This window comes from Carya illinoinensis, chromosome 13, assembly GCF_018687715.1.
Source record: "Carya illinoinensis cultivar Pawnee chromosome 13, C.illinoinensisPawnee_v1, whole genome shotgun sequence".
Lineage (NCBI taxonomy): Eukaryota > Viridiplantae > Streptophyta > Magnoliopsida > Fagales > Juglandaceae > Carya > Carya illinoinensis.
The window spans coordinates 30,985,815-30,994,188 of NC_056764.1; positions in this window are offsets into that span (position 1 = coordinate 30,985,815).

Sequence of the window (8,374 nt, forward strand, 5' to 3'; positions counted from 1 at the left end):
AGAGATACTATTGCAATTGCTGATGCAAATACCAACCTATGGCATCAAAGGCTTGGTCATATGAGTGAGAAAGGAATGAAAGTACTATTATCCAAGGGGAAGTTACCAAAGTTGGAATCAACTGATTTCGACATGTGTGAAGGTTGCATTTTTGGGAAACAGAAAAAAGTTAGTTTCCTGAAAAATGGTAGAACTCCAAAATCTACAAAGTTGGAGTTGGTGCACACAGATTTGTGGGGGCCATCCCCAGTCGCTTCTCTTGGAAGATCGCGGTACTATGTTTCTTTTATTGATGACTCAAGCAGGAAAGTATGGGTTTATTTTTTGAAAAATAAATCTGACACATTTGACACTTTCAAGAAGTGGAGAGCCATGGTTGAAAATGAAACAGGCTTGAAGTTGAAATGTCTGAGGTCAGACAATGGCGTAGAGTACATCGATGGAGGGTTCAAAGAATTCTGTGCTGCAAATGGGATTAGATTTGAAAAGACTATTCCCGGGACACCGCAGCAAAATGACGTAGCTGAACGCATGAACAGAACTCTCAACGAGCGTGCCAGAAGCATGAGGCTGAATTCAGGATTGCCTGAATGTTTTTGGGCTGATGCAGTTAACACTGCAGCCTATTTGATTAACCGGGGACCTTCAGTTCCCTTAAAGTTCGATCTACCAGAGGAAGTCTGGAGCGGAAAGAAGGTAAATCTTTCCCATTTGAAAGTTTTTGGCTGTGTATCATATGTTCACATAGATTCTACTGATCGTAACAAGTTAGAAGCCAAATCCAGAAAATGTTTTTTCATCGGTTATGGTGATGAAGAATTTGGCTATCGATTTTGGGATGATAAAAATCGCAAAATCATCAGAAGTAGAAATGTGATTTTCAATGAGCAGATTCTGTACAAAGCTAGGTCACAAGCTGAACCTGAGGAGCAGCCAAAGAAACCTGAGGTTGTTGACTTTGATATTACTCGAGTCAACACTGATCAGAACGAGGATCAAGAGAATGATGATCCACAGATCGAACAACGTACACCACTCACTGCTACTCGAAAATCTTCAAGGACAATCAGGCCACCACAGCGATTCTCACCATCTCTATACTACATCTTGCTAACAGATAGTGGTGAACCGGAAAGTTATGATGAAGCTCTACAAATTGAAGATTCGATCAAGTGGGAGAAAGCCATGCAAGATGAAATGGAGTCACTGATGTCAAATCAGACATGGGAGCTAACCAAGCTTCCAAAAGGCAAGAAGGCTTTGCACAATAAATGGGTGTACAGAATTAAAGAAGAGCACAATGGTAGCAAGCGCTACAAAGCCAGAATGGTCGTGAAGGGGTTTCAACAAAAGGAAGGTGTCGACTATACAGATATTTTCTCCCCAGTTGTAAAGTTGACCACGATCAGGCTAGTGTTGGCAATTGTGGCTGCAGAGAATCTACATCTTGAGCAGTTAGATGTGAAGACTGCATTCCTTCATGGTGATTTGGAGGAAGACATCTATATGCACCAGCCACAAGGATTCTCAGTGAAGGGAAAAGAGAATCTAGTTTGCAAACTGAAGAAGAGCTTGTATGGCCTAAAACAAGCTCCGCGACAATGGTACCGAAAGTTTGACAACTTCATGTGCAGTAATGGATTTACAAGACTACAGGCTGACCATTGTTGCTATATGAAGAATTTTGACAACTCTTATATTATCCTACTGTTGTATGTGGATGATATGCTCGTTGCAGGATCAAGCATCGAGGAGATCAATAAACTGAAGAAGCAGTTGTCAAAGCAGTTTGAGATGAAGGATTTGGGTGCTGCAAAACAAATCCTTGGTATGAGAATTATTAGAGACAGGACTAATAATTCTCTTAAGCTCTCGCAGGAGGAGTATGTGAGGAAGGTGCTCAGAAGGTTTAACATGGACAAAGCAAAACCAGTGAGCACACCCTTAGCTAGTTACTTTCGACTAACTAAGGATCAGTCGCCAAAGACGGAGGAAGAGCAAGAATGCATGAACAGAATTCCCTATGCATCTGCTATTGGTAGTCTTATGTACGCCATGGTCTGTACAAGGCCAGATATTGCACAAGCAGTGGGAGCTGTGAGCAGATACATGAGTAATCCAGGAAAGCAGCATTGGGAAGCAGTCAAGTGGATTTTGAGATATCTACAAGGCTCTTCAGATACGTCACTATGCTTTACGAAAGCAGGTTTAAAACTACAAGGATATGTAGATGCTGATTTAGCAGGTGACGTTGACAGCAGGAAAAGTACTACTGGATTTGTGTATACGCTGGGTGGTACAGCTGTATCATGGGCTTCTAAGTTACAGAAGATTGTTGCTCTCTCAACTACAGAAGCGGAATACGTTGCTATAACTGAAGCAGGGAAGGAAATGGTTTGGTTGCAGTCATTCTTGGAAGAATTGGGAAAGAAGAATGAAAAATGTATTCTGTACAGTGATAGTCAGAGTGCTATTTTTCTTGCAAAAAATCCAGCCTTTCATTCCAGAATGAAACACATACAGTTGCGATACCATTTTATCCGATCTCTTCTCGATAGTGGACAGCTGATACTTGAGAAGATTCGAGGAGCAGAGATCCCAGCAGACATGCTCACAAAAGGAGTTACTGCTGACAAACTGAAGCTGTGTGTAGCTTCAGTTGGCCTCCGTACTTAAAGGCATGACTTGAAGTTGCTGTGATAGTTGCTATGAAGATATGTAGACTCATTTGTCTTCAAGTGGGAGATTGTTATGAGTGGAGACAAAACACTAGTGGATTAGTGGGTGAGTGGAGACAACAATGAGTGGAGACATTAGTGGGTTAGTGGGTTATGCAACCCACCCACCATTATCCTCTAGTTTAATCAACCCACTTCCATAGTTTAATCAATCCTCTAGTGCATTAATTGATGCAACCCACGGATTGCTCTCCTATAAATAGGAGAGCTTAATTGTGCAGAAGATATGAAGAAGAGAAGGGTGTGTGCGGAAGAAAGAAGAGTGAATGCAAGTGGGTGAGAAGAGAGAGTTTACAGAGAGAGAGAATTTGTTGTAAAAATCATTTCGTAGTGAAATCACAGCAGCTGTGGACGTAGGCAATTGCCGAACCACGTTAAATTTTGTCTCTCCTTTCATTTAGTTTCATCTCTGTCTCCGACCAGTCCCCAACATCCATGTTTTAGTAAAGAACTGGAGGGAACACTTACCACTTGTAGATGATGCTGGTGGGAAGAAAGTTTTCATTAAATTGGATCAATAGATAAGAGACTGAGGTGGGAAGGAAAGAGGTAGAAATAGTCATTCTATTTCTGGTAAAAAACATTTAACTCAAAAAACTGCAAGCAAGTGCTTCCAATGAACATAGTACGTGGTGGCAAATTCATCACTGGCAATTTATTTGGTAGATTTGTGACAAATTTGTTGAACTACTGCAATGACTTGGAATTTACAGTTTGTATTCAGGGATCTCTGGAAATGGAATATAGGTAAACATTGGAACTTTCTACAATAAATTATTCTTTTGTATACTCAATAAGAAATATATCGAAAATTTAACAATATCAGAGTTATCTAGAAAATATGACAGTGAGATTTGTTTTTTCAACACTCAAAGAACTAAGAAATGAGAATTTTCTATTGAATACATAAATAGGAAAAAATTGCCATAGTTAGGAGGATATACTACTGACGAATACAAAATACGATCAACCTGAGCCATTGATGCAGATGGTAAGATCAATCTGATGGGAGATATTTAATCAAAGTACAAGGTAGCAAAATGCAAGAACTAAGATTATCCCGAAATAGAAGTATAACTCAAAAACCCTTCCAAAGATCTTACAGTCCTCATTCAGCAGAAACACCCAAAAAAATATTTGGACTGGTAGCATTTTGAACCAACCTTTTCTAGTTAAGTATGCTTCAAAGCAAAGCCGAGAGAATATACTTTTCAGACTAGCACTAAAATCTTCCATTTAAGAGGACGAAATGGTCAATACCTTAATTAGTCCTGTCTTCTTGTCAAGCTCATATTTCACCTTACTTCCTTTTGTGATCTCAACAACCTGTTCATTTCAATTAGTAATACAACAAAGAGATACATTAGAAAATATGCCTGAAGAAAACGAGTTTCAATTTAAACACCTGAATCTCAAGGAGACCCAGTAAGAGCATATTATTCTTAATTGATAATATTATTTCTAGGCAAGTTAAATTCATTGAGGAAATCCAACGATATAAACATGCAATTTATTAATATATATTGCAATAAAAATTGTAGGCTAGCTTATCAATAGCTCCAAAACCAAAAATAAGGCAAATCATATCTCTAATATCAAATCCAAATCTATGCAAGTATGTAAATTTACAGTTTAATATACAGTTCAATATAACTACACAGAACACCAAGGTCGTGCTATATACATATACATACATAGTCTGCTCTTTTCTAAAACCCAGTTTTATATATATATATATATATATACACACACACACACACACTTTTTGATCAGTTGGATTCTTGCAAGAGAACAAGCATTAATTATGAAAATAAATTAACAAACATCGATGATAAGGATTTTGTCTCAAAACTAGCTCCACTTAGAGTACGTAACGGGAAGCAAGTAATGAGCTAGCAACTAATTAAGCTATCGGGTATTAATACAGGAAGATATAGAGTTAAAAGCACAACATAATGTTTTGTAGAAAGTGTACAAATTGTAACAAAACAGGACAGAAAATCATCTCGCCTGTTCAGGCTGTAAGTTGCACGATTTATGCTTGTTTCTAACTTCCCTCCACTTGGTTATACACCCAACTAAACAAGTATTAGAAGGAAAAAATGTCAGAACAGATGAGGTTGGAAGATACCATGACAGAATTTATAGTACTAAAATTTCAGAACTTGGGAATGTCATGCTTGTATCTTTGAGCTAATTTCTCTTAACAATTATCTCCTAAAACAATTATAGATTGTGGAACCCAAAGACATGGTCACCATTCCAATACAAATTGTACACAGCTAGTTTGCTATCAACATTTCTTCCTATTTAATCACCACCAAGTTGTCCATAAAAGTGATAGATGAAGGGAAATGAGTAAAAATAATTCCTCTAAAAAGAAAGCTCCTCCAGGTGCATGTTTTAGGAAAAAAAAAAATACACATACATTGACTTGTAAGAAAATTGTAGGCTCTATGAAATAACCCTTCTCACCATTGCGTCATTGAAGAAGCCATGTACATGGGCTATGCCTATTTCATTCATATCAATATAATTTACTTCTTACGTATATAAAAAAAAAAGCATATACATTGGCACTGCATAGAAAGATTATCATTTTCAGGCATATGAATCAGGACATGAACGTCCAATCAGTAACCTCAATATTTCATCTCATGAACATTTTGTCAGATTTTTTTTTCTTGGTCTTCAGAAAGTGCATTTTGTAGTTAAAGGTGCCAGAGTTGAGTTTAAAGAGATGGAACCGACATTTTAGTTAGAGCTGTTAATTCAGTAGCTTCATATGGATATAATACAGTTCTTGTCACAGCCTGTTGAATGTTTCAGGGAATAAAAGAAAGAGGTTCATCTCAGAAGTTTTTTTCCTTAGAACATCTTCAATAACACTACCTCAAGTACCTTCTTTTCTCCCAAAAGTAGCAACAACAAATAGAGGCCAAATAGCAGCAACAACAAATAGTATGACCAGGAAGATGCGCAAAACCAAAACCAACACCACAACCAAGAAATAGCAGCAGTAAAAATAGAGGAAAATATGCAAACCATGCACATCACAGTAAAAATGTAAAGCATACCAGGAAGAAAATCAGACGCCAAAAACATGGGAGACTCAATCCAAGCAACCCGCAAGACCAACCCACCTGAGGAAAAAAATTAAAACTTGACAGGAAAAACAGAAATGTTTGACACAGACTCAGCGATCCTAGAAATGATTTGCACCGAAAGGTTTAAATCCAAAAACTCCCTTCCTCTCATAACCCGAAAAGCTATTAGGAGGTATGTTTACTGAAACCTTCTCACAATCATAGCTTAAAAAAAAGTTTGTTCTAGACTCTGTCCTAGAGTTCCTTGGTCGATAGAGATTTTCTAGAAGTAAACCAGAAATTTTAAAAATATATTTCTTCTAGTCTTTCATCCCCAGAATTCCTTAAAGGCTAGAGACTTTGAAAAACCATCCAAAAAACCCCATCTGACATCAGTATAAAGAAGTACATGAACATATTTGAGCAAATATATTATAGAAGTTGGTTTAGTCTTATTTATACTCCACTTGCCAACACAATGACCCCACTTAAAGTAAACATGCTAACCAAACACAAGCATCTCAAAAATAACTTACTCTCCATCTCAAACTTCTGAAATTCATTCACATTTTACCTCAGGACATGAAAATAAAGTCAACCACCATCACTTACACACACAGCAGCTGAAATAGATGTAATTAATTACTTCAATCTTTGAGAACGAGGCATGTATTAAGAGGAAACAAGAAAACCCCATTTAATAACAGATATTTCTGTGATTTCAACACTACTATCCTAAAAGAAATTTTTGCATCATCTGCTTAAGCATTTCAATGGGCATGAATTAAAAAATAAGCATTTCAATGGGCATGAATAAACAAATTCCTGGCGATCCTGAAGTTATTAAAGGTACTTTGCATATATATAACTTGTAAGGCATCAATATTATGTTTTAAAAAGATACTATAATGTCTCTTTCCTCCCTGCTCCCCCCTTTATTTTCTTTTGTCTGCTATTTATTGAAGATCCTCCCTTATTATTATAAAAGGGGGAAAGGGGCAAACAATATAGGGGTACTTGTTTATTTCAATTTTTTATCTGATTCTTTATTTCACTTTAATTTGGTTATTTTAAAGATCTGGTGGAGCAGGGGATGGGTCTGCTTGGAGGACTGATGAAGAATTTGCAAGGGAATTGCTGGCTAGAGTAAACCCTGTCATCATTCATCGTCTCCAAGTAAACATAAGCTTTCATTAATCTATGTCCAAGATACTCTTTGAACAAGAAACATACAAAAAGTTGAATAATCTTGGGGCCTTGGGGGATGTAACTTAATTTTGTTTGCTCCTTTTCTTATTGTTCTATCCCCCATATGAACAGCTGAATGTCAGCAGATAATGATGAAAAGTAGAAGATCGAAAGTGTTTGTTATAGGATCAACTTTTTAATTTTCGAAGACAAATTTGTAGGGTTTCACCTGTTTACTATATGAATATATCTGGGCATATAAAATTGTTGAAGGTTTGCACTAGCTAGCTCTTTGACATGCCTGGCCTATTATTTCTCTACCTCCTCACTTCCTTTGCGTGACTTTTATACAATACTTGGAGCTTTCGAAACTGTTTCTGAAGCTTCAATTGAAATGTTTCTTCTATTCATTTGATTTTACCATAGTTCACCAATTCATTTTTTGTAGTTCACTTCAATAATTTGGGAAATCTTTCCTTCTACTTTGATCACTTAAGGTCTCGTGGATTTTGAGAAGTAATTTTTGTGAAATACATAATGATTGTTAAAAAAATACTGATTTGGTTCAATGATAATTACAATTCCATTTTCTTGTATTTTATTTACTTTAGATTTTTTCATTCTTTCCATTTCTTTCTTTCTTTCTTTTTTTTTTTGAGCTCCTTAACAATTGATTGTATTATTAATAATATAATAATTGTTCTCTTAAAAAGTTCAAAATGAACGTTGAGGATAGAACAAGAAGAGAGAAGAAAGATCTCCAAGATTAGTATTTCTTAATCTAATCATAATGCTCCTGTCCTCGAACAGACAAAGGTAGAAAATTACACGTTCTAATCATATATACATTGTAATAATAAGGAGATATCCATATGCAGCAAATGGTAGTGGCTGGGCTTAGCGAATGGATGTTTTTATCTAAAGATTTCCACACAAAACAACATAACTATGAATTGGGAAGATCAGTAAAATTTGCAAATGTCAAGGAATATCTTTCAATAAATTTGCTCAGTTTGGGATTGGAATTATAAAATATCTCTGTCAAGTTTAAACGGCTCCTTCATCAACCTCGTGATTATATCTTGGACCACACCCCTAAAAGTGACAATCCTTCTATAAATGACACCTTTCGACCACAATTCCAAGGAGATTAGCTGATGGCCTTCAAAGTATTTTGATAAAATTTACAAAATTTAAATACCGATGACTTTGAAGTAGCCAAAACTTGGGTAGGCAACTGCCGAGATGTGTCTCCCATATGAAGAAAACCAGAATACTTCGTCACCCAATATTAGTTGAAAACCCATTACCTTGGTGGGTGTTAGTATGTCGAGCAACAAAAGATCAAGTCCAGCCACACGA